Below are 24,378 nucleotides of genomic sequence, written 5' to 3' on the forward strand. Positions count from 1 at the left end.
CCTCATCATTAGTTTCCAATGCCACTTTTCTCATGTAGTGAAAAACCATAGTAGTAAGATGTTCCATTATATATGGAATAAAATTAATTTGGGTTTCCAGTCAAACTTCCGGTGGTGAAATAATCAAAACCCATGATCTGCTTACAGAGTTTCTAAAATAAATGTACTTTCAGCAATGTGACAATAATATCTAGTTGTTACTAAGGAGGAAAAGGTCTTCCTGAGAGCCAGTGACAAGTGGTGTTATTTCCTGTTATTCTTAAATATAGAAACAAACTTCCTGTTTTATATTATAAAGCTCTTGACAATTTATTATTTTAAAAAATTGAAAATACTTAAATATGAAAATGAAAACTGGGAGTTCTTGTTATGGCTCGGTGGGTTACAAACCTGACTAGTATCCATGAGAATGTGAGTTCGATCCCTGGCCTCACTCAGTGGATTAAGGATCTGGCATTGCTGTGAGCTATGGTGTAGGTGGCAGTTGCGGCTAGGTTCTGGTGTTGCTGTCACTGTGGTGTAGGCCTGCAATTGCAGCTCTGATTCTATCCCTAACCCGAGAACTGCCATATGCTGCAGATGTGGCCCTGAAAATCAAAAAAAAAAAAAAAAAAGAAAAGGAAAAGAAAGAAACAAAAGAAAAGAAAATTATCTATAATCCCAATAGGCTACTAAAATTCCTGTGAATATCTATTTTTTTCTAGGGTTTTTACCCTGCATGTACATTTAATAATGAAGGCTTTATTTTTTAATTAATTTATTATTATTAAGGTATAGTTGATTTACAGTGTTGTGTTAATTTCAAGTGTACAGCAAAGTAAGTTATAGATATATATATATATATGCATATATATTTACATATATATAATTTTTCAGATTATTTTCCATTATGGTTTATCACAGGATATTTTCTATAGTTTCTGTGCTATACAACAGGACTTGATTCTTTATATATAGTAGTGTATAATATATTAGTTTATTAATCCTTAATTTATTTCCCCCATTCCCTTTGGTAACCATAGTTTGTCTTTATCTGTGAGTCTTTTTCTGCTTTGTGAGTAAGCTCATTTGAATCATTTTTTTATATTCCACATATAGGTGATATCATTTGATATTTGTATTTGTCTGACATTTCACTTAAGAGAATAATCTCTATATCCATTTATATTGCTACAAATGGCATTATTTCATTTCTTTGTCATGGCTAGATAATATTCCATTATATATATAAGTGCTCATCAACACATGAAAGGATAAAGAAGATGTGAGATATATATATATATATCATATATATATCTTATGGATATATATGATATATATAAATTAGGTTGCCTCCATATCTTGGCTATTGTAAACAGTCCTGCTATGAACAATGGGGTACATGTATCTATTTGAATTAGAGCTTTTAATCTTTCCAGATATATGCCCAAGGATTGCTAGATCTAATAATGAGAGTTTTGAATGATAAAGGAAGTCTAACAATGTATGTTGACCCCACTTATTTCATTTAAGGTACATAGGGTCATGATTCCGTATCAGTATATATATACCTACACATCATTACGATACTTTATGTATAGAAGATATACATTTGAATTATTCACTTATACACTATATTTTTAATTTATTTTTCAAATTCAACTAATACAAACATTTCATTAAAAACTATTGAATATTCATACTAGAAGTAAAGATGCTGCATAAATACTGATGCATGTGTTAAGAGATTTAATAGGCCTTTTTTCCTTCAAATTATCTAGTAATAATCTTATATCTGACACTGTGTTTTCATGTGTGTTCTAACCACTTTGGATTTTTTTTATCTTTTCCTTTGATAACTGCTTATTCCTTTGCCTGGGCCATCTCCCTACTTGTTGATTCTCTTTTTATATTTGTTTTATGAAAGCCCTTTTTAGAGTCATTACTAATTCACTGTAATGCTAGTAAGCTTACCCTTTGAATCATAATTTGACTACAGCAGAGCCATAGATAAAAGTGTTGTCATATAAGTGCTTTATTTATTTATTTTTACCAACACAAAATACTGTATTTATTTTTATTTTTTGTTATTATTATTTTTTAATAGTGATCTCCCCAGTACAATTTTTTTTCTACTGTATAGCATGGTGACCCATTACACATATATGTACACATTCTATTTTTGCACATTATCATGCTCCATCATAAGTGACTAGACATAGTTCCCAGTGCTACACAGCAGGATCTCATTGCTAATCCATTCCAAAGGCAATAATTTGTATCTATTAACCTCAAACTCCCCAACCACTCCACTCCCTTCCCCTCCCCATTGGCAACCACAAGTCTGTTCTCCAAGTCCATGAGTTTCTTTTCTGTGGATAGGTTCCTTTGTGCCACATATTAGATTCCAAATATAAGTGACATCATATGGTATTTGTCTCTCTCTTTCTGACTTACTTCACCCAGTATGAGAGTCTCTAATTCCATCCGTGTTGCTACAAATGGCATTAGTTCTTCTCTGTGGCTGAGTAGAATTCCATTGTGTATATACACCACATTTTCATAGTACAATTGTCTGTTGATGGACATTTGGGTTGTTTCCATGTCTTGGCTATTGTGAATAGAGCTGCAATGAACATGCGGGTGCATGTGTATTTTTTAAGGGAAGTTTTGTCTGGTTATATGCCCAAGAGTGGGATTGCTGGGTCATGTGGGAGTTCTATGTATAGATTTCTAAGGTATCTCCATACTGATCTCCATAGTGGTAGTACCAGTTTACGTTCCCACCAATAGTGCAAGAGGGTTCCCTTTTCTGCACAACCCCTCCAGCACTTGTTATTTTTGGACTTATTAATGATGGCTATTCTGAGGTGGTATCTCATGGTAGTTTTGATTTGCATTTCTCTAATAATCAGGGATGTTGAGCATTTTTTCATGTGCTTGCTGGCCATCTGTACATCTTCTTTGGGAAAATGTCTCTTCAGGTCTTTTGCCCATTTTTCCATTGGGTTGTTGGCTTTTTTGCTGTTGAGTTGTATAAGTTGCTTGTATAATTTAGAGATTAGGCCCTTGTCCGTTGCATCATTTGAAACTATTTTCTCCCATTCTGTAAGTTGTCTTTTTGTTCTCTTTTTGGTTTCCGTTGCTGTGCAAAAGCTTCTCAGTTTGATTAGGCCCCACTGGTTTATTTTTTCCTTTATTTCTGTTGCTTTGGGAGACGACCTGAGAAAACATTTGTAAGGTTGATGTCAGAGAATGTTCTGCCTGTGTTCTCTTGCAGCAGTTTGATGGTGTCTTGTCTTATATTTAAGTCTTTCAGCCATTGTGAGTTTATTTTGGTGCATGGTGTGAGGGTGTGTTCTAGTTTCATTGCTTTGCATGCAGCTGTCCAGCTTTCCCAGCAATGCTTGCTGAAAAGACTGTCTTTTTCCTAAGTTATGTTCTTGCCTTCTTCGTCAAAGATTAATTGAACTTGGGTGTCTGGGTGTATTTCTGGGTCCTCTCTTCTGTTCCATTGGTCTGTCTGTCTGTTTTGGTACCACTCCCACACTGTCGTGATGATGGTGGCTTTGTAACATTGCCTGAAGTCTGGGAGAGAGATGCCTCCTGCTTGGTTTTTGTTCTTCAGAATTGCTTTGGCCATTCCGGCCTTTTGTGGTTCCATATAAATTTTTGGATTGTTTGTTCTAGTTCTGTGAAAAATGTCATGGGCAATTTGAGGGGGATGGCATTGACTCTGTAGATTGCTTTGGGTAGTATGGCCACTTCTACAATATTAATTTTTGCAACCCAGGAGCATGGAATATCTTTCCATTTCTTAACATCTTCTTTAATATCCTTGTTTAATGTTTAATATCCTTGTTTGTAGTTCTCTGTATAGAGGTCCTTTACCTCCTTGATCAGGTGTGTCCCTAGGTATTTGATTCCTTGGGGTGCAATTTTAAAAGGGATTGTATTTCTGTATTCCTTTTCTAATATTTCATTGTTAGTACACAGAAATGTGACTGATTTCTGAATGTTAATCTTATATCTTGCTACTTTGCTGAATTTGGTGATCAGTTCAAGTAGTTTTTGGGTTGAGTCCTTAGGGTTTTCTATATATAGTATCATGTCCTCTGCATACAGTGACAGTTTTACCTCTTCTCTTCCTATTTGGATGCCTTTTATTTCCTTTGTTTGTCTGATTGCTGTGGCTAGGACTTCTAGTACTATGTTGAGTAACATTGATGAGAGTGGGTATCCTTGTCTTGTTCCAGATTTTAGTGGGAGGGCTTTCAGATTTTCTCTGTTGAGTATTATATTTGCTGTGGGTAACTGGCTTTGATATGTTATGTTTCCTCTATACCCACTTTGGTAAGAGTTTTGATCATGAATGGATATTGGACTTTGTCAAATGCTTTTTCTGCATCTTTTGAGATGATCATGTGGTTTTAGACTTTTCTTTTGTTAATGTGGTGTATGTCATTGATTGATTTGCATATGTTGAACCATTCTTGTGAACCTGGGATGAATCTCACCTGGTTTTGGTGTATGATTTTTTTTTATATGTTGTTCGATTTGGATGGCTAAAAATTTGTTGTGAATTTTTGTGTCTGTATTCATCAAAGATAATGGCCTATAGTTTTCTTTTTTTGTGGTATCTTAGGTTTTGGAATTAGGATGATAGTGGCATCATAGAATGTCTTTAGGAGTGTTACTTCTTCTTTAACCTTTTGAAAAAGTTTAAGGAGGATCAGTATAAGTTCCTCTTTGTATGTTTGGTAGAATTCGCCTGTGAAGCCATCTGGTCCTGGACATTTATTTGTAGGGTGTGTTTTTATGACATATTCGATTTAATTTCTAGTGACTGATCTGTTCAGTTGATCTATTTCTTCTTGATTCAGTTTTGGCAGGCTGTAAGTCTCTAGAATGTTTTCCATTTCTTCTAGTTTGTCAAATTTATTTTTAAAGTAGTTATGTCTCTTAATCTTATTCTTAATGATTTTGCAACTGATAGCTTCCTAGGAAAAACCTCCCTAGTAATCAATATATAAAAATATTTACCTGTATCTCCTATTACTTTTATGATTTCATTGTTTAACTTATATAATATCCATTTGGAATGAAGCATGGAATAAAGATTTAATTTTGTTTCTTTTAAAATCATTTTCAGGTTTTCTCACGTTACTAAACTTACCCAATATTTCTCTATTTGCTTTATAATGTCATATTTTACCTATCTGGTTTTTTAAAACATTTTTGTTAACTTTCTATACACTGAGATATGTTTTATATAGTGACATAGCTGCTGGAATATTTGGTTGTTATTATCATTTTAATATCTGGTAAGACAAATTTCTTCCTTACCCCATTTAACAAAAATCTCTTTTCCAACCTAAATTTTTTTTTCCAAATGAATTTTTATAGCTTTTTTGGTCCAGGATCAACTATCAGCTTTTCAGACTGGAAACTGCTTATTTGGAGTTTCCGTCATGACACAGCAGAAACAAACCCAACTAGGAGCCATGAGGTTGCGGGTTCTATCCCTGGCCTCGCTCAGTGGGTTAAGGATCTGACATTGCCATGAGCTGTGGTGTAGGTCGCAGATGAGGCTCTGATCTGGCATTGCTGTGACTGGCTTATAGGCCAGAGGTTACAGCACTGATTAGACCTCTAGCCTGGAACCTCCACATGCCACAGGTGCAGCCCTAAAAAGACAAAAAAAAAGAAAGAAAGAAAGAAACTGCTTATTCATACTCTAAAGTGGATCTATTTTGCATAATTCCACATCATCCAGGACTATGATACTGACTAAATGCCATTGTGTTAATTTCAATAAAATGTACTGTCAGAGATTTTGGAATACTTCTTTGATTCAGAGATTCTCTTCCTATTATGAGTCAGTTATTTTCAATGAGAAAATCTCATCTTAATTATTGGAACTTCATTAACCTCATTCTCTCCTTTTAAATAGTCCTATCTGAGAAGGTAAATTATAATTGAAATTTTCCCTTTGAAAGAGAAAGACAAATACCACATGATATCACTTATGTCTGGAATCTAATATATGGCACAAATGAACTTTTCCACAGAAAAGAAAATCATGGACTTGGAGAAGAGACTTGTGGTTGCCAAGGGGGAGGGGGAGGGATTGGGGTGGTTGGGAGCTTGGGGTTAATAGATGCAAACTATTGCCTTTGGAACGGATTAGCAATGAGATCCTGCTGTGTAGCACTGGAAACTATGTCTAGTCACCTTATGATGGAGCATGATAATAAGAAAAAAGAATGTATACATGTATGTGTAACTGGATCACCGTGCTGTATAGTAGGAAAAAAATTGTTTTGGGGAAGTAACGATTAAAAAATAAAGAAATTTTCCTAGTAATCGGAGAATTAGATGATAATAAAGTAAATAAATAAAATGTTTAATTACATCAGAGTTGGTTTGATACAACCATTACATAATACAGATGGTCTTGGCAGTGGAACCAGAGTCCTGGGGATGTGTGGTATGAAGTTCATTGAGCAATAAACATGGCTTGGATGGGCATTAATGATAATGATAGTAACTATAGTAACTTGCTCTTTTTAATCTACATTTATTTGCCCAATGAATCTCTTTCTGATGGACTTATTTACCGGAAAGCCCAGACTTGCTATTCCAGAGGGTTTTTTTCTCTCTTTGTATGGTTTTGGTCACATAAGATCTACTCATTTTCTACTTCAGCGTGATCACCAGCATCGGCATTACTTCAGAGCTTGTTATGAACGCGAGCTCCCAGGCCCCACCCCAGACATACTGAATCCAAAGGTACATCCTGTCAGGTCATTTGTGAACATAATTTTGAAAAACACTGACTCATCTGTGGTGAATGTATCTTATAGTTTGACATTCAAAACAATCGTCATAGGACCTATCTGCAGCTTCATAGGAGCACCTCGCTGTGGCTTCCATGTTATGATAATGTTAAATACCATATTATGTAGATTATTAATGAATTATAAATAGCAGCACCTCTTACTAAAGAGTCAAAATGCAAATTAGCTGTCTGTATCCAGCAGTGGGTCTTAATTCTAGTTACCCTTTACAATTAATGGTGTAAAGCCACTGTCCATACTGAAAAAAGTGAGGAAAACACACTCACACTTGTTCCATGTTTGAAAATATCTTTTCTTCCTATTTCTGCTAAAAATAGTTTAAGATGGATCTTTCACTTTGCATTTGTTGTCAAGCTTCTGAAGTTGTCATATTCTATCATACAGCTTCCCTAAACTTGGCATGACTAATCCAACATATGTCACAACACTGACTTCAATTTTAATAAGTTATTAAGTTCTTTTAAAAAAGAAACAGAAAAAAGAATGGCTAAAGAAAGCAAGCCTTCTAGGAGGGAAAATGACAGGATTCTTAAACAAGGTCTTGTTACATTAAGCTTTATGTTATTTAGTGGATCGGGGACTTTGAAATTCTGCCAAATAATTCAATGTACCTCTAATTCACTTGGTTGGCTTTCAGAAATGCTAACAATTATTGACTAGACTTTCACAGTACGTCAATCTTTCCAAATGAGGAAAATGGTGGGAAACTGGGCTGAACGTGTTCTTTGCCTAGGGATGAATGTAGCATGTTTATTGACCATTTATGTCATTAATCACTTTTTACTCCAAGTGAATAAGCTCTTCTGTGGTGTATGAATTAAAAGCCAAGATTGCTTAAGAGTATTCAGGGAGGAGGAAAAAAAGAAAAAAAGAAAAAGAAAATGCCTAGGATGCTCTGCAAATCAAGCTATTTCTATATTTGCAAAGTAAAGTGCATTGTTTGAAAATGTTCAGGGAATATAGATACCATGGATTCTTGGTAAAAACACAGGTTCAGAAATCAGAGGCTTTTGCATACCCTACACTTTTAACTGCTAAAGCAAAACCAGCCACACAGAAACACACTTGTCCTTTTTATTACTGCCAGGGAATCCAGCCTTGAAGAGAAACCTTTAGGAAATCGGAAGGACTTATTTGTAATATCACAACAGGGCTTTGGAGTAGCAAGTAGACAACATCCCTGCGGAAACAACATTCCTATTTATGTTTGTTCATGTCAGGGAGCATATCTAACTCATTTGTGTTACACTCCATTAGACCTAGCATAATCATTTGTACATAATAAATTTTTAAATATTATTTTGTTACAGGAAGGGAAAAAAAAGGAAAGATAGGAAGGAAGGAGTGTTTTATTAAATAAATGTGAGCACCCCTGTAGAGTGAGAATGTCATTTCTGCGTCCCACATCAACTCCCTGTTACAGACACTGTGGACTTTCTCAGTTGTTCACAGTTAACGTAGAGACTGTCTAGAGAGACCAGACTGGCTTGCAGACCTGCGGGAAAGCCTACTAATAACATGAAGCTCATTGACCTCATTTTTAAGAACAACAAATGAAGCATTTCCAGTCCACTCAAAGGAGCAAAATTACAAGAAGATTTATGTAGAAACTAAGATCATGCTCTTACCACACTGCACAACCTCCAAGTTCTGCAAAATGACCTTCCATTTCCTTCTTCTCCCATCAAGTCAGGGCATGATCACTGGATACAGAATGAGTCTGGCTATAAATGTGAACTTTGCTCTGAGTCCAGGGATGCTTCTTCTGAAGGTCTCACATGATAGCCTCATCTTCTTTTGATGTGTACTTGGATTTTTGTGTCTCATGAAATATTGCTATTAAGTCTATGAAAGTCCCTAGAGGGATTTGGTAACCCTTATCCCACTAGAATTGAGAATTATACCATCCTCTCCTTCATATCCAGGATGAATAATTGAAAAAATTTTAAACAACATGAGTAAATACCACATTTTTAATAACTAGGGGGAAAAAAAGTATAGCACCATGTAACTCATGTAATCGTGAAAGAATACAGTTCAAATGTTTTTAAGGTTAAAGGGATATATCATTAGCAAGTAAATAAATCAACAAAATATGCTTACTCAAGGTTAATAATAGGAAAAAGAAAAGGCATATATATTAAATGCAAAATTTTGCCCTATGAATACTGAATATATCTACCATTCTTTTTGCAGAAATGATAATAATCAACATATTGTATGTAACTAAGTGGATCAGTGTTTTCTCGACAAGGTACCAATGACGAAAATTACTATAACTCCATTCCTCCTACTTCATCTCACTAGAATTGGAAAAATTTAAACTGTGTATGAATAAATAGCACCTATACTACTAGCAGTTGGTAAATCACATTTCAATTCTGAGTTTCTATCCTATAGAATGTCCATTACATCCTACTACCTATTCTTCATATACTAAGAGTCACACACGTATGTGCCACAGGTGTTTTACCTACCTGTGTGTGGAAGACAACACTAGTTTTTGCCAATATTTTCAAGTCCACTCCATTGAAAGTATATTCCTCAGCTGCCTTGCAATACCTAGTCCTGGAAAAAAGGCTGGGAATGGCCAGCATGTTCAAATGGCCAATATATGTAAATGCCAACATCTGTCTCTGCAGGGTCTCCTCTCCTGCCACAGCAGGATGTAAAAGCCTTATGCAAAGAAGAGATGCCACAAGCCTGGAATTCTTAGTACCTCATGGACGAGAGCTGCCCTGGAGAGTTGCTCAGACCCAAATCAGACTTAGAAGGAGACTTTATTTGTGTTAAGCCACTGAGAGTTTGGTGTTTTTTACCCAAGTGAAGCCTAGGTTTTCCTGACTAAAACGTTTTAGTATTAATTTTTCCTTTTAAACTATGCTGTGTTCTCCTATCTATCCCCATAACGACAAACTTTTGCAAAGTAACTGGCCAGGATTTTGAGAATAGTCTATATGGATGGAACATTATTTTCCTTTTATATTAGGCAAACTCTTTCATCCTTGACCTCTTTTCTAGACTCTCAGCAATTGAGTTAACCTACCCAACTTGAAAGAATATTCCATTTACAGAGGAAATAGATATATCTGGGTATCAACTTACAGCATGGGAAGAAACCGGCAATGTTAGAATATTTACTTAACATACTTTCAAGAGGTGGTATTTCCTTTGTCCAAGTAGAATTTTTTAATTCAATAACACTTAACTGATAGTATTTTAGCATAATTTGTGCTGCCCACTTGTGCTCTGCTATAAAAATGGGTCACTGCCTAGGAACTCTAGGTGGACATGTTTACAGCCTTTGATATTAGCAATTGCCTATTCACTGCTCCTATAGCAGTGTGAGAGATTTACTCAGGGATGGCAGATTGAATTGGTCTGTTCATATTTCACATATAAACTCCCTAAATGTACAGTTTAGCAATTCATATTGTGAATAGAAAGTGGCTTGGAATGAATGTGTTTGTGAGTTTTTAAGGGTTTTTTTTTGTTTGTTTGTTTTGTTTTCTGTACTTGAGGTTCCCACAGAGGACATTCTGAACTGGACATCAGTGTTTACTAGATGAATTCTGTGGGAGTTTTTGGTTGTTGTTGTTATTGTTTTTAAGCACAGCTTAAAAGAAATGGGATTCGAGTACATCCTACTAGCAATTTCCAGTAACAATCCTCTTCCTACTTTCTTTCTAAAGCTAAATACATTTTTTAAATAAATATGTTATATAATTTTAAAGTGTGTGTATATATATATAAATATATATAGTTATTTTGGTATGGGTATGCAGGAGTGAATACTGGAAATGGTATTCTTTGAAAAATAATACGATGTTCATTATTGATCTGAACCAGGTAAAGCTATCCATAGAATCTTGCTCCCTCCAAACTCTGAAAGGCCATTTATTCCCAAGAAAGATCAGTTGACAGAGACTTTTATCCCTCCAGGAGAAACTAGCTTCACAGCTTGAGGGGAGAATTGTGCAAGATCTGGAAAGATGAGACCCATGGTGTCTTTGTGCTTCCCTATTCCAGCTTCTAACATTGCTGGCACCTTACAGGGAAGAATAGAAAAGCAGCCTTGATCAAGCTCTAGGTAAAGGGAATATTTTCATGGCTGTAAGATGAGAAAGATGGACAGAATTGAAAACACATCTCTTTGATATTTAGAAAATTACCTTACTCCCAGGTTGGCCTTTAGAGTATTTCCTATATTTATTATCTAGTCTTGAACTTGATCTCAGTCTGTATTTACCAGGTTCCAAGCTTTATACACAAAGGTAGGCAGAAATACAGCTCTCCAAAGATGTCTATGTCTCAATGCCAGAAGCTGTGAATACCCTATGCTACATGGCAAAAAGGATTTTGCAGGTGTGATTAAAGACCTTGAAGTGGGGAGACTATCTGGGGTTGTCGACTTGGGTCCAGTATAATCACATGATTTCCTAAAATCACAGAACCTTTCCTGGCTGTGGTGAAAGGGAATTGCAACCATGGAAAAATGGTCAAAGACATGCAACATTGCTAACTTTGAATACAGAGATTAGGAGCTATGAGACAAGGAAAGTGCAGAAGGTAGATTCTCTTCTAAAGGCTCCAGAAAGGAACCAACCTTGTGACATCTTGATTTTACAGTGAGATCCACATCAGATACAAAACCTACAGAACTATCATATAATAAAATTGTGCTATTTCAGCCATTACTATTTTATAATTTGTTACATTAGTAATACTAATTACAAAACAGGTACATATACCAAAATATGGCAAGTTTTAAGAGTTCTGGCTATTCTATCTAAAAGCATGATCCTTTGAGTTCTTTTTTTTGGTAAGTTTCCTTTTTATAAAAGATGAGATTCCAGTTTGTCTGATTTCAAAGTACATGTTTGTTTATATCTTTTGTATTGTTTTTTTTTTCCCTACTTCACCCTGCTCCATCTGACTTGGTATATAAAATTACACATGAATTTGTTCCAAGAAATTATGCATCATCATTCAGATACTATGGATTCATTCAGATCCTGAAGCAATGTAATATTGCTCCAAGAATGGGAGGTTTTTTGGTTTGTTTGTTTATTTTTTTAATTGGGATATAGTTGATTTGCAATATTATATTAGTTTCAGGTGTATCACATAGTGATTCAATATTGTCATAGATTATACTCCATTTAACATTATTAAAAAAACAATGGCTATGTTTCCCTATGTGATACAATATATCCTGTTGCTTATCTTTTTTATACATAGTTTAAATAATCCCATACCCCTATCTTGCCCCTTCCTCAAGAACAGGAGTTTTTGAATGACGCAGACCTCTCTGGAATTCTGCTCTGTCAATTATTGTCTGTATGTCATTTAACTAGTCATTTAACCTAAGTTGCCTATCTGTAAAATGAGAATATTACCAGTAATTGCTTCATAGAATTAGCATGAGAATCGTTGCATTCATAAATACTTCTTCAAAATTCTTAGCACAGCACTCAGTTATGGATAACTGGAAGTTCCCTGGTGGTTCAGCAGGCTAAGGATTGAGCGCTGTCACTGCTGTCGCTCTGATTACAGTTCTGGTGCAGGTTCGAAACCTGGCCTAGGAACTTCTGCATGCTACAGGCTCAGACCAAAAAAAAATAATGGGTAACTGTTTTTATTATGGTGATTATTGTCATATGATTCCAGCCATGGGTTGTCATTCAACCACAGATAAGCAGATGAAGGGAAAATCTTTGACTAATCACAGTTTTAAGGCCTGACTGTGGGCTTTCAGAACTGCTTGTCTTTATATATTTTCTGATTTCTATCTCATGAACATCCAGATCATCCCCTTACATGTTTGAAAGTTATTTTATATTCATCCTCCGCCTTCCTCATAACATACTTCCAGATAACAATTTCTGAAAAATGGTCCATGCTTCACCCTAGGTAATATGATACATGCTTTGCAAAGACTTACTACTTCTTGGTGAACATCTGCCTACACAGGAAAACCTAGAATCCTCCATCAGCACAAAGCTTCTGAAGTCTGCTATTTTTTTGCAATTATATAGCCTACAACAAATAACTATGGCCCTTGCAACATTACAACAAATATACTCATCTGCAAACCTGTAGGGAAAATGCCTTAATCTTTTAAGAAGCAGACGAATACCAGACTTGGAATAAATCTGCTTAGTTTAATGAGGATAGGGTTGGGGTGTAATGGAAAAGTCAAATATCATTTCCATAAGGAGTTAGAGACTCCCTAGACCTGACTTCTGTTTTGAAATCATATTAGCAAACTTTTTTAAAAGACAGCCTCAGGATATGATCCATATATTATAAATTTGTTATCACTGTGGAGTGCAATGCTTAGCAAAGCTCTTTGTAACTAAAGGACATAAAGATACCAATGTGATGCCAAATGCAGAGGACTGTCAACTCACTCCTCTTTCCCTTGGACAGCATACAGAAACTCTCCCTCCTTGCCCCCAATATTTAATTATATCCATCTAATAACCATTCTGCAATCTGGGCTTGCAAAACCACTTTACTTTTTGCTGGTTATGCCAAGTCATGTGTCATAAAAATACATTTAAAATGTAATCGTGTGATTTACATTTACAGTAGAAAATAAACTTTAGTAAAACTAGCACAAGAAAGAAAGAAGAAAACAGATAGGCTTCTGAGAAAACTCCATTTTTTATACAACACAGCTTCCGAGGACTTAACTTCCAGTTTGTCTTTTATACATGGAACTAGTTTCTTAGTAAACAAGAGCAGGAATTGTCTTTGGGATAAGATGGTCTTTTGAAAAATAGTTTTTGGAGACTGAATTTACTTATTACTGCAATAAATCTGTACTCTGGTAAAAATGAAAATATTTGGCATGCTGGCCTAAAGATCTTGAATTTGAATCCTAGCAACATCCCTTAGAAACTGCAGTCTCTTTTTTTTTTTTTTTTTTACAGCTATACCTGTGGCATATGGAAGTTTCCAGGCTAGGAGTTGAATCATAGCTGCAGCTGCTGGCCTACACCCCAGCCTTCTCAATGTGGGATGCAAACTGCATCTGTGCCCTTGACACAGCTTTCAGTGACACTGGATCCTTAAACCACTGAGTGAGGCCAGGGGTCGAACCTGCATCCTCACAGAGACTTCATTGTGTTCTTAACCTTCTGAGCCACAATGAGAATTCCAAACTGTGATCTTTTATGAACTTTGGTAACTCTATCTAGGCATAGTGAAACTACTACCTGCTTTACTCATCCATAGGAGTGATTGGAAAAAGATAACAACACAGTGACCATGACTTTTATGAAACTTAAAGCAGTCACTTAATTGAGGTTTTGTTATTACATGTAGGAATATATATCATATTTCTGGAACTTAAATGGACACTTTAGTTCATTTAAACATAACCTTTAATTCCACAGTTGAAGAAGTAGATCTGGAGATGATTGAAGTCAACCAGGTTTGGAGAGCAAGTGAATAATAGAATTATGTAAGCACATTTACATTTGTAGCAAAAAGACACAGTCTCTGCCACATTACTTCTCACAACATTAACAAAAAACTAGTCTATTATCTTCACTGAACATAGACAGAATATTAACACATCAAACACAGCAAAACTTAAAAAGGATCAGAGTTCTCTTATGGTGAAGTGGCTTAAGGCACCAGTGTTATCACTGCAGTGGCTTAGGTCACTGCTGTGGTCCTGGTTTGATACCTGGCTCAGGAACTTCCACATGTCATGGGTGCAACAAAAAAGAAATTAAAAAAAAGTTTAAAATGGTAATAATAACCAAGTGGAGTTTGTTGCAGTAATGTAAGATTAGCACAATATTTATAATTCAGTCCATTTAATTCATCATATTAATAGGCTGAATTGTTACCAGTAGGGAAAGGAAAGAAAGGATGACAAAGGTACAGGGAGGGGATTGAGAGGGAAAGTTGCTGTGTATAAAATAAATAGGCTACAAGGATATATTGTATAATGTAGGGACTATAGCCAATATTTTATAATAACTTTAAATGAAGTACAAGCTATAAAAATATTGAATCACTATGCTGCAAACCTGAAACTGATACAGTATTTTAAATCCACTATAGTTTGATAAAAAATAATAGACTGAAAAACATATGAATATATATATGTGTGTGTGTATATGTATATATATATATATATATATATATATATATATATATATGGTAAAAGGATTTGACAAAAATTAAACCCAGTCATGACAAAACCTCAAAAATAGATGTGATCATTAATTTTATGTATCAAACTGACTTGGCCATAATGTCCAGATAGTTCATCAAAAACTCTTCTGGATGTTTCTGTAAAATTTTTTCTTTGATAAGAGTAACATTTAAAGCAGTGGTCTTTAAGTAAATGGTCCATCATGATGTGGGTGGGCCTCATCTCATCAGTTGAAGGCCATAATGAAACAAAGATTGACCTCTCCTGAGCAAGAAAAATTCTGCTGGCAAAAGTCCTTTATAATTGACTGGCACCATCAGCTCTTCCCTGGGTCTCCAGCCTTTACCCTATTTGGTATAATTATTTCCTATAGACCATAGCTGAAAATTCTGAGACTACTATACATGTACACTGAAATCAAAAAAATATGTAATTTGGGAGTTCCCACCATGGTGCAGCAGAAACAAATCCGAATAGGAACCATGAGCTTGCAGGTTCTATCCTTGGCCTCTCTCAGTGGATTAAGGATCCGGCATTGCCGTGAGCTGTGGTGTATGTCGCAGATGCAGCTCGGACCTGGTATTGCTGTGGCTCTGGCGTAGGCCAGCAGCTATAGCTCTGATTGGACCCCTAGCCTGGGAACCTTCATATGCCATGGTGGGGCCCTAAAAAGACAAAAAAAAAATTACATAATTTGATGGTGGATGGTTGGAGAGATCTTTTTCATTGTTAGTATGGATTTATAGATCATTCATCCCAAATTTGCTAATCTATAATGTCCCACTCTAATAGTGAAACACCTGTCTCCCATCATCCAGAGTTTGAGACATCAGTATATTCATTTACTATAGGTACAAATGGAAACACTTAGAAATATTTATAAATACTTTATATATAAATACTTATACATAAGTTTATTATAAAGTTTATTATAAATTTACAAATATTATACATATAATACATAGAGAGAAACCCATGTATAAATTATATATATAAACATAGAGAAATATTTATATACCATATAGAGAGATAGAGACAGAGAGACAGAGACATCTTTGAAGAGATCCTAGAACAGACAAAGACATTAAGTAAAAACTAAGAAAATATGAATACATTAAAAGATTTAGATAATAATAATGTAATAATAGTGCATGGATATTGGTTCATTAATTGTGATAAATGTTGTACACTAACATACGATGTTAACAGTAAGGGAAGCTACTAGGTGTGAGAGAATAGGAGTTCTCTCTACTATCTTCCTAACTTTTCAGTAAATCCAAAACTATTCTAAAATTAATGCTTATTTAAAAATCATACATGCTCTCCACCACTTACTATGTGGTATTAATCATGTTACTGTAAGTGTCTGAGAATCATTTTCTTATTTGTAAAATGAGACAATAATCTCAGGCCTGCTGTTGAAAATTATATAGGTAAATTCTGTCATAGTTCTTGCCACATTGTAGATGTCAAGAAACATTAGTTTTGTCTTTTTCTTTTTCCCTTCCCTTTTTCAAAATACATCTTTCATCTTTTTAAGGGAGTGGCTTTTTTTCCCTTATTTTAAATAAAATCTATTTTCTTAAGAATATTTAATATCATGGACTAATTTTAAAATAGCTTTTGGAGAACTTTAGAATATTATAATAACAGCAGTAATTGCATGGATTTAATGTAATCTGCCCCTATTTTATGAGGACTTTTCTATAGTATAATATAGACTGTTCATTTAGTAATTCATGATACAATTTATCTATTAGATCATCAATATTAGATCATCAATATTAAGCCTATGATCAATTCCCTTGTTTGGGGACCAGAGCAATAACATTTATGGCCATCTTTAGAACTGACTGAAGCTAAAAAATGAAAGTGGAAATTACAAAGGGACTCAACACTTAGACAAAAATTCAGAGAAAAACATAAAATATACAAAGATGCAAGTTTAAGCATTACCTAGAGAATTCCAGGGTACATGGCTGCAGAGCATTGTTTCAGCAACGGAATCAGTAACATGATACGGTTAAATAATAGAATACTTTAATTATCTAGGATAATTTCAAACTGCCTAAGGTTATACTGCCAGAAGTTCATAATAATGCAGAAATAATTCCATTTAAAAAAATAACCATCAAATTTGCATAAGAAAATCCAAGGTTGTAAAAAGTCTCCTTGTTTTAATGTTAATTTTTTTTCATACCTACTATAATCGTAAGTGAAGAATGTATATATTTTACATATGGCTGCCATAAATAATGAAAAAATACTTATAAAGTGACAAATATAACAGTAGCCTTTTAAAAAATACAATTATTTGCATGAGTCCTATCATGGCTTAGCATTAACGAACCCAACTAGTATCCTTGAGGATGCAGATTCAATCCCTTGCTCAGTGGGTTAGGGATCCAGTGTTGCCGTGAGTTGTGGTATAGGTCAAAGACACAGCTAGGATCTGGTGTTGCTGTGGCTGTGGTGTAGGTCACCAACTGTAGCTTTGATTCGACCCCTAGCCTAGGAACTTCCACATGCTGCGGGTGCAGTCCTAAAAATGACCAAAAAAAAAAATTGCACACATAGTCTCAGTTTCTTAACAGCCACATTTTGAGTTATATGTGGCCCCATTCCCATTTTGCAGATAAATACATAGACCTTTAGAAAAGTTAGGATTCACTAAATCTCATTCCACAAATATTTATTATGAAACTGCTCTTTGTCATGCACTGTGCTAGGAGCCAGGAATGTATTGCTAAACAGTCTTGATATCATCCTCACCACTGTGCAGCTTAGAGACCATTGAGGTTCAAGATAAAGATTACACAGAGGATTAGTGGCTTGTCTGAGAAAGAAACTCTAAGGGTCTTTAGTTTTATCATTTTGCCGTGGCAGATCATTACCTGCCAAGTTAGTGGCAGCAACACATCTATCTGATATGGATTCTAGGAGACGAACCCGCTTCAAAAGACTTGGATATTTCAAAATTCACCTTTCTGAAGGGTATCTGGCCTACTGATGACTGTGTCCCAGAAAATGGTATCTTATGCTTTGGCTCTTAATCTTTCTTTCTTCTCTCCATGATGGCATGCTGGTAGTGAGGTCAATTTTTTAGGTTTATTATTTGCACAGCACCAAGTTGTCCAACTTTTGCAAAAGCCACACAATGGCAAGTTGAAAGTGGTATTGCAATCAGTCCCTTAAGCCCTAAAATGAGAAAGAATAAATGTATTTATTTACAAAAAATACATTTCTATAATCATATTTAGAAGCTCATGTTTTCATTTTAAAGCATATTTTTAAATTGTAGCAATTCATTTGATCTTTAAAATAAATATTCCAGACAATAGATTTTACACTTGAGAAAGAGTTGACCTTTTGTAACACACATATATATGTTTGCAAAATAATGGAACGATATCCACAGGCTGCAGATATTTTAAGCAATCATTTAGCTTAGCCATTATTCCAAATAACTGGTTTAATTTATTTCATTTATATTTGGCTGGTCAATTCAATCAAAATGGTTGAATTATTCCCAGTATGCAATCAAGAAATGGTGTCATTGACATATTCAGGTTCATGAATGTATGGTAAACAACTGAAAATGGGCTTTATGGACATTTCACAAACTAGAGTATTAAATGTCCACATGGGAGAAGCAATTTGAAAATCAAAGCACAGCCAAGCAAAAAATGTGTTTTGATTTTTGAGTGCAAAGTCCAAATTTGTTTTTAGTTTGCCTCTAAACCTCTTTCAGAGTTTTCCTGTGAAAACCCTCCTTCCCTGTGGGATCATAAAGAACAATGTTTTGACATCTTAGTCATTTCCATAACAACAGATTACAGAAACAAGACAAGCTGTCAAGTAAAATGTTTTGAATTTAGAAACTGTTCTGGATTACAATAAGAATGACATGGAATTTTATCCTGCTTGTTGGAGAGAAAAACTGGATCTTTTTTGCTATTGATAATGCATTGAAGAAAAAAATCACTATAACTTCTCAATGTATCCTCACCATGCCTTTTTTTTTTAATGTTATGTTGTAACTTATATCTTGATACATTTTAAAGCTCCTTTCCCACTTATCCCTTCTTCTTGCAGTTCCATCCCCTCTGGTTCCTACTAAATTTGTCCGTTGGGATGTGAATGTTAAAACATCCTGTCAATGTCACTAAGAGAAAAAGGTGCCAAGATATCCTAGCAGTCATGACCCGCATAAAAAACACACTTAACTGAAAAAACAATTTTTTTTCATTATGCAAAAACTCTACTAAGATAACTGGCTATTTGCATTTTTAAAAAAATCAATAAAACCAAAGCATTAGGGCAAGTAAACATTTGATTGAATTTATTGAAAAACAGTCAATTTATACACAGTGGCTGACCCTGCTTAAGTGTGCACGCAGCCTCAACAATTTACCCACATTGGAAAGAGTTGTATTCTGGTGTATAATAAACATGGATTTAAACTCCTGTCTGAAATTTACACACTGACTACTAACTATAACCATGATATTTCACCTCTTTTAGCCTTAATTACGTCATTGATAAAATAGAAATAATAATATCTAATTCCAAATGTCACAGTGGTGCTGTTGAACCATACATTTAAAAAGCCCAAAATTGTAGAGTTTGTCAACTTCCATAATAAAATAATTTCACCATGGCCAATTTCAAGCTACCACTCTAATAGCAGTGAATGAGCACTTGGGAAAAGAGTCATGTAATCAGTTCTCAAGAGCCAGTATGAGCCAGTTCCAACCCATAAGTTTCCTAGAACTAATAAAATAAGATAGTAAATCTTAAAAACTTTGCACAGTAATGTTACTCAATAAATAGCTCTTATTGTTAATGTAATTGTTAGCCAAAGGCCGAAGGATAAGTAGTGTATCTGGGCATCTCTAATCAAAAATCAGAACAGAGGTATCTTAACAATAATGTGACATCCGTATCACACCCACATATGAAATAGTACTAACCATGGGTAACTTTTGTCACCCTAAGCCCAATATTATATTCTTTCCTTCTCTGGACACAGCAGAGGAGGTAGGTGGGTCTCAGATTCTCTCACCTGGTGTTTCCAAAGTAATGGTCCTGAACTATCAAGATTTACCATGTTGAATACTTTCAAGTGGCAGAGCCAGGGCTATTAGAGTATTGCTGGTACAATACAGTGCTTCACTTACTTATATCACAGTTTCTCAGGCAATTGTTGCATATGGAATCAGCATGGTGTCAAAGTATATTGGCTAACTCAGGTTAATACACAGATTATCATAAACCAGAGCCTTATTATGGGAACAAATTAATATCCAAACCGTTGTGTATAGCTAGAGTGCTCCCTGTTATAGGGTAATTGATAAATTATTTATTATACCAGTGGAAATAAAGTAAAATTTACTTGTCTCACAAATGTTGTTTTCTGTAGTAAATAATGCTGATGGAACTATGATTCAAAAAAATCAAGGTTTATAACCTCTTGCAATACCTGTGACTTTCTCATGATGAAAAATGGAATGTGATAAATCATAGATACCCACATTGTGCAATAAAATATGTGAGAACTCCCTTACATTGGATGGAACGCTGACCTATTTATTTCTTTGATTGTATTTTGGGAACTGTAATCTTTATGGTGTGGCTGGTAAGGCCTTTCATGAAGGAATGAACTCCAAAAGTTTATCAAGAATTTATTTTAGTCCATCTAATTCTCTTCTACTTGGGGTGGAAGACTCATAAATATGGGCCTTCCATATTTTGAATTGCTTAGTGATTTCAGGTGAAAAAAGAGAAAGCCAGCTATTATGCCATTAAATTTCATAAAAATCTATTAAATCAGGCCCAGGAGGATAACATTAGGAAATGAGTTGATGGTAACACTTTTTTTTTTTTTTTGCTTTTGATTTCAATTGAGGAGAAAAACATGAATGCAAGAATCAGTTTTGCTGTAAATGTTCTCCATGTTCCATAAATACATGGAAGAAAAGCTTCATTGTAAAGAAGAAATGGACTTTAATCCTTTAATCATGCTTCTTGATTTCAACAGACCTGACCAAAGGATTTAGACAATAGGCATTCATTAGGAGATATTTGACCAAAGCATCTTACACAAAAAAGTCCAAACCTCTGTTAAGTAGATGCAGAATAAGATGGTAGATAAGACATAATCCCCGAAAGAGTTGAATTTCTGAGCCATGAAAAATGAAATAGAATTGTAACAAATGACAATTGGGTTGGAGAAATGGTTACAGGTGGGAGCACTAGCCAAAGAAAACTCCTAAGTGGAAAATATGAAGGAAATTTGGTTTTTAAGTTTTAAATGAAATTTTAATGATTTTTAAATTGTTATTTCCCGGATACAATTTTTTTCTACTGTATAGCATGGTGACCCAGTTACACATACATGTATACATTCTATTTTCTCACTTTACATGTTCCATCATAAGTGACTAGACATAGTTCCCAGTGCTACACAGCAGGATCTCATTGCTAATCCATTCCAAAGGCAATAGTTTGCATCTATTAACCCCAAGCTCCCAATCCAACCCAATCCCTCCCCCTCCCACTTGGAAACCACAAGTCAATTCTCCAAGTCCATGATTTTCTTTTCTGTGGAAAGGTTCGCTTGTGCCATATATTAATTCCAGATATAAGTGACATCATATGGTATTTGTCATTCTCTTTCTGACTTACTTCACTCAGTATGAGAGGCTCTAGTTCCATCCATGTTGCTGCAAATGCCAGGGATTATTTCATTCTTTTTTATGGCTGAGTAGTATTCCATTGTGTATATATACCACATCTTCCTAATTCAATCATCTGTCGATGGACATTTGGGTTGTTTGCAAATCTCGGCTATTGTGAATAGAGCTGCAATGAACATGTGGGTACATGTGTCTTTTTTATGGAAAGTTTTGTCCAGATATATGCCCAAGAATGGGATTGCTGGGTCATATGGTAGAAAGCATTTGACAAAGTCCAATATCCATTCATGATCAAAACTCTTACCAAAGTGGGTATAGAGGGAACATAATTTAACATAATCAAAGCCATTTAGGACAAACCGAGAGCCAATATAATACTCAACAGAGAAAATCTGAAAGCCCTCCCACTAAAATCTGGAACAAGACAAGGATACCTACTCTCATCACTGTTATTCAACATAGTACTGGAAGCCTAGCCACAGCAATCAGACAAACAAAGGAAATAAAAGGCATCCAAATAGGAAGAGAAGAGGTAAAACTGTCACTGTATGCAGAGGACATGATACTATATATAGAAAACCCTAAGGACTCAACCCAAAAACTACTTGAACTGATCACCAAATTCAGCAAAGTAGCAAGATATAAGATTAACATTCAGAAATCAGTCACATTTCTGTGTACTAACAATGAAATATTAGAAAAGGAATACAGAAATACAATCCCTTTTAAAATTGCACCCCAAGGAATCAAATACCTAGGGACACACCTGATCAAGGAGGTAAAGGACCTCTATACAGAGAACTACAAAACATTAAACAAGGATATTAAAGAAGATGTTAAGAAATGGAAAGATATTCCATGCTCCTGGGTTGCAAAAATTAATATTGTAGAAGTGGCCATACTACCCAAAGCAATCTACAGAGTCAATGCCATCCCTCTCAAATTGCCCATGACATTTTTCACAGAACTAGAACAAACAATCCAAAAATTTATATGGAACCACAAAAGGCCAGAATGGCCAAAGCAATTCTGAAGAACAAAAACCAAGCAGGAGGCATCTCTCTCCCAGACTTCAGGCAATGTTACAAAGCCACCATCATCACGACAGTGTGGGAGTGGTACCAAAACAGACAGACAGACCAATGGAACAGAAGAGAGGACCCAGAAATACACCCAGACACCCAAGTTCAATTAATCTTTGACGAAGAAGGCAAGAACATAACTTAGGAAAAAGACAGTCTTTTCAGCAAGCATTGCTGGGAAAGCTGGACAGCTGCATGCAAAGCAATGAAACTAGAACACACCCTCACACCATGCACCAAAATAAACTCACAATGGCTGAAAGACTTAAATATAAGACAAGACACCATCAAACTGCTGCAAGAGAACACAGGCAGAACATTCTCCGACATCAACCTTACAAATGTTTTCTCAGGTCGTCTCCCAAAGCAACAGAAATAAAGGAAAAAATAAACCAGTGGGGCCTAATCAAACTGAGAAGCTTTTGCACAGCAACGGAAACCAAAAAGAGAACAAAAAGACAACTTACAGAATGGGAGAAAATAGTTTCAAATGATGCAACGGACAAGGGCCTAATCTCTAAATTATACAAGCAACTTATACAACTCAACAGCAAAAAAGCCAACAACCCAATGGAAAAATGGGCAAAAGACCTGAAGAGACATTTTCCCAAAGAAGATGTACAGATGGCCAGCAAGCACATGAAAAAATGCTCAACATCCCTGATTATTAGAGAAATGCAAATCAAAACTACCATGAGATACCACCTCACACCAGTCAGAATGGCCATCATTAATAAGTCCACAAATACAAACGCTGGAGGGGGTGTGGAGTTTAGGGAACCCTCTTGCACTATTGGTGGGAATGTAAGCTGGTACAACCACGATGGAGAATAGTTTTGAGGTACCTTAGAAATCTATACAATTTTAATAATTTTTTTGGTCCTCTCTTGCTTTAGCACTATTACCTGTGTCTTAACTCTCCACAGAGGGGGAGCTTCTCAGATCTGCAAATGATAATCAGCAGAGAATACTAAACACCTGATTAGGTCAAGCAGGATCTGAAAGGATCTGTGCAGTATTGGTCTCAATATTTGAAAATGAAATCTAAACATGACAAGTGCAGGATCCTGTACCTTGATCCTGCGAATTCTGTTGCAGAGGTTCTGAATGTGAGAGTGTGGTTTACTAAGAAACCTGGCTATCTCCGGTGTCTCAGCTCCTATCTTCCTTTTACTGGTTTTTATGTCCCTGTGTTTCTTGCAGCTGCTTCCAAGCTGGAAACCTTCCTTATTTTCCTTTGATACCTGCCTCTGCATTCCTTGGGCTTCTCACCCTGCCGCAGCCTGGCTTCACTCATACTCTCTCCTAACTGAAAATTAGCACCATGGCTCTTTGTGTTTTTATAAAGGTAAAATATTTGCTTTATGAAGGAGTTTTTTGCAGAATAAGAAATTCCCCAATGAGAGTGAACTCCAAAGTAGATCACACCCAAAGGCTTTATGTAAGGTCTTAAATGATGGGTTAATGATTCAAAAAAATTAAATTAAAGAATAGGAAACCAGACACACATTCTCTGGATGGTATAGCTAAAAAAGAAACTTGCCTAACTATCCCCTACCCATCTTGGGCTCTCAGAACTCTTT

The 24,378-nt window shown here is 35.4% G+C and overlaps 1 pseudogene; it reads left to right on the top strand.

Annotated features, from left to right (window-relative positions):
• The window catches only part of LOC125110634 (40S ribosomal protein SA-like), a 49,823-nt pseudogene extending 25,719 nt beyond the window's left edge, over positions 1-24,104 (top strand).
• Positions 24,105-24,378: the final 274 nt, after the last annotated feature.

The sequence above is a fragment of the Phacochoerus africanus genome, chromosome 1 (genome assembly GCF_016906955.1).
Source record: "Phacochoerus africanus isolate WHEZ1 chromosome 1, ROS_Pafr_v1, whole genome shotgun sequence".
Classification (NCBI taxonomy): Eukaryota; Metazoa; Chordata; class Mammalia; order Artiodactyla; family Suidae; genus Phacochoerus; species Phacochoerus africanus.